This window comes from Lucilia cuprina, chromosome 5 (genome assembly GCF_022045245.1).
Source record: "Lucilia cuprina isolate Lc7/37 chromosome 5, ASM2204524v1, whole genome shotgun sequence".
In the NCBI taxonomy this organism is placed as follows: domain Eukaryota; kingdom Metazoa; phylum Arthropoda; class Insecta; order Diptera; family Calliphoridae; genus Lucilia; species Lucilia cuprina.
In genome coordinates this window covers 54,478,933-54,482,003 of record NC_060953.1, presented here as the reverse complement: position 1 = coordinate 54,482,003, position 3,071 = coordinate 54,478,933, and the positions used below count along the sequence as shown (strand labels likewise).

Genomic DNA, 3,071 nt, shown 5'->3' with positions numbered 1-3,071 from the left:
GAACTAGAACTGAACTAGAACTGAACTAGAACTGAACTAGAACTGAACTAGAACTGAACTAGAACTGAACTAGAACTAAACTAGAACTGAACTACAACTGAACTACAATTGAACTAGAACTGAACTAGAATTGAACTAGAATTGAACTAGAACTGAACTATAACTGAACTAGAACTCAACTAGAACTGAACTAGAACTGAACTAGAACTGAACTAGAACTGAACTAGAACTGAACTAGAACTGAACTAGAACTGAACTAGAACTAGAACTGAACTAGAACTGAACTAGAACTGAACTAGAACTGAACTAGAACAGAACTAGAACTGAACTGGAACTGAACTAGAACTGAACTAGAACTGAACTAGAACTGAACTAGAACTGAACTAGAACTGAACTAGAACTGAACTAGAACTGAACTAGAACTGAACGAGAACTGAACTAGAACAAAATTAGGACAAAACTAGAACTAAACTAGAACTGAACTAAAACTAAAATGCACTAGAACTGAACTAGAACTAAATTAAAATTAAACCAGAACTGAATTAGAACAAAACAAAAATTGAACTATAATTAAAATTTATATAGAACTGGAATTTAAATAGTACTGGAGCTGAACTGAATGATTAAATCTAAGTACATATATTTCTTAATTTAAAAAAAAAAATAAAAATTGTGTAATTCTATAATATTAAGCAAACAAAAAATGTTTTCTTGGAGTTTCAAAAACAAAGTCTATTTTGAAATAAGAGAATAAAATGGGCTGGTTGTCAACTAATATCTTAACAAATACTTGATAAGGTGCACTGAAATAACAATGTGTCTCCAGTAAAATATTATCGTCACATGTATTGAAATGTTTCTTACACATGTAGCACTTAATATAAAACGAATTATAGTTTCTGCTTCGGCGCAGTTTCATTGTCTGTTTAATATACAGAAAAATACAAAAAAAAAAAATCAAACAAATTTACTTTGGAAATACATCAAAGCAACTGAAAAAATTCAAAAGAAAAAAAAAAAACGGGGGGAAATGATTGGGTGTTATGGGTAGTATAATCAAGTCTCACCTTATTGTGGTCATTAATGGTTGTAATAGTTACATCTTTGGCATTATTGTTGTTGTTGTTATTATTATTATTATTTGTTGTTGTTCTCGTTGCGGGTTTCATATTGTTGTTGTTGGAATAAAAACTGCAATATTATAAATGCAAATTTTGCACAAAAAAAGAGTTTGTTTTTCTTTTATTTATGCGATTAAATAGATTTATGCTGATTAAACAGAAAAATTTTAAAATTTAACAAAAATGTTAAGAATTACTTAATGTCTATAACTCGTGGTGTGTGGAGTTTATTAAAATACTTCTATTTTTATGTTTAAATAGTGACGTTTTTACATTTATTGTTTTTTATTTAATTTAGTCAGTTGTGAATGTATGTATGTACGGGAGTGTGTTCTTTAATTTTTCACTTTTATTGTGGATATTTTCTTATTTCGTATTCATTAGTTTACTTATCCACCTCCCTACTTTGCGCCTGTGTTGTATTTCTGTTGTTGTATGCATATACATATATAAAATAGAACACCAAAACCGAGGGCTTTTTCCACCAGAACGTAGAGTAACGTAGATACAGAGCACACACATCAATGGTATACTCTTTATAGTTTAAATATTTCACTGTTAATCACTTCCCAGCACCACACACGTTTATAACACCACAACGTTTAATATACAACTAGAACTTTGCGTTTAGTCATAAGAGGAAGCAACCCGTGTAGCGTTCCGTCGTTCTATGATGACATGATGTGGTTGGTGCTCAATAAATGGCGATGTTTGTTCGTTTTTCAGCGCTAAGCGGAGAGTACATTAGCTTGTCAGAGAGAGTTTTCATATTTTGAAATTATTGCTCTAATTCTATTAAAATATTTTTCCCAATACACATGTATATGCTCACTCTCTCTCTTCTCGCTCTTTTATCATTGTCATAGATGTGATAATGCGCCGGTGCCAGGGTGTTGTATCAGCTCTTTTTTTCCTAAATATACTTATTTTCATACATTCATTACGAGGTCGGTTGTGGGGGTTTGTACATACGTGCTTTATAGTGGCTTTTTTTATTATTTCAGCAGCCAGCCAGCCTGCCTGCCTGGCAGTTTGTCAGTACTTTATTTCTAGCTACTGATAAGCATTCGTTTTTATTTGTAAATAGGTGTATGTATATTATTACGTTTGTTTGTTGATATTGTTTTATTATTATACCATCACTTGGCTTGCAGGAGAGGGGGTTGCTTGTAATCAATTTTTAATTTTACTTTTTCACAATATTTATAAACTCTCTTGTCTCATACTCTCTGCAATTGCAACGAATGATTAATTATTTGCATTTATACAGTTATTTATTTATATAATTTGTTTTTTTTATTTATTTTTTCTTATTATTAGTGCACTTGTTTATTTAAATAAATAAAAATATTTAAATTTTCTTTCCATAATTTGTAACTTTTGTTTATTCCTTGCGCATATTCAACTCATTGGATATTATACAATTTGTGTTATAGGAATGACAAAACTTTATAAGGGAAATGTTTTCGAATTGAATTAAAAACGAATCTCATCTGTATTACATATAAATAGAACTAAAGTAGAAATAAACTGGAACTAGTATTGAATTACAAGTGAACTATTATAGTTGTTTAATAGAACTAGAACTAAACTAAAATAGAACTGATCTAAAAATAATCTAAAACTGAAGTAGAACTCAACTAGAAGTGAACAAGAATTAAATCAGAATTTTATTCGTATTGAATTAGAACTGAAATAGTATTGAATTAGCTGAACTCGAACTGATATAGAACTTAGATATAATTAAACTTGAACAGAACTATTATGGAATTAGAGTTGAACTTGAACAAATTTAGAACTGAAATAGGCCTGAACTGAACTAGATCTGAACTAGAACTAAAATAGATCTGAACTAGAACTGAACTAGAACTGAACTAGAACTGAACTAGAATTGAACTAGAACTGAACTAGAACTGAACTAGAACTGAACTAGAACTGAACTAGAACTGA

At 29.9% G+C, this 3,071-nt stretch overlaps 2 protein-coding genes across 2 annotated transcripts in view; one reads left to right on the top strand and one right to left on the bottom strand.

Annotated features, from left to right (window-relative positions):
• Positions 1-3,071, bottom strand: part of LOC111685596 — a 16,916-nt gene that overhangs the window by 7,367 nt on the left and 6,478 nt on the right. The gene's annotated exons all lie outside the window — the stretch shown is intronic.
• Positions 1-3,071, top strand: part of LOC111685595 — a 6,926-nt gene that overhangs the window by 1,211 nt on the left and 2,644 nt on the right. The gene's annotated exons all lie outside the window — the stretch shown is intronic.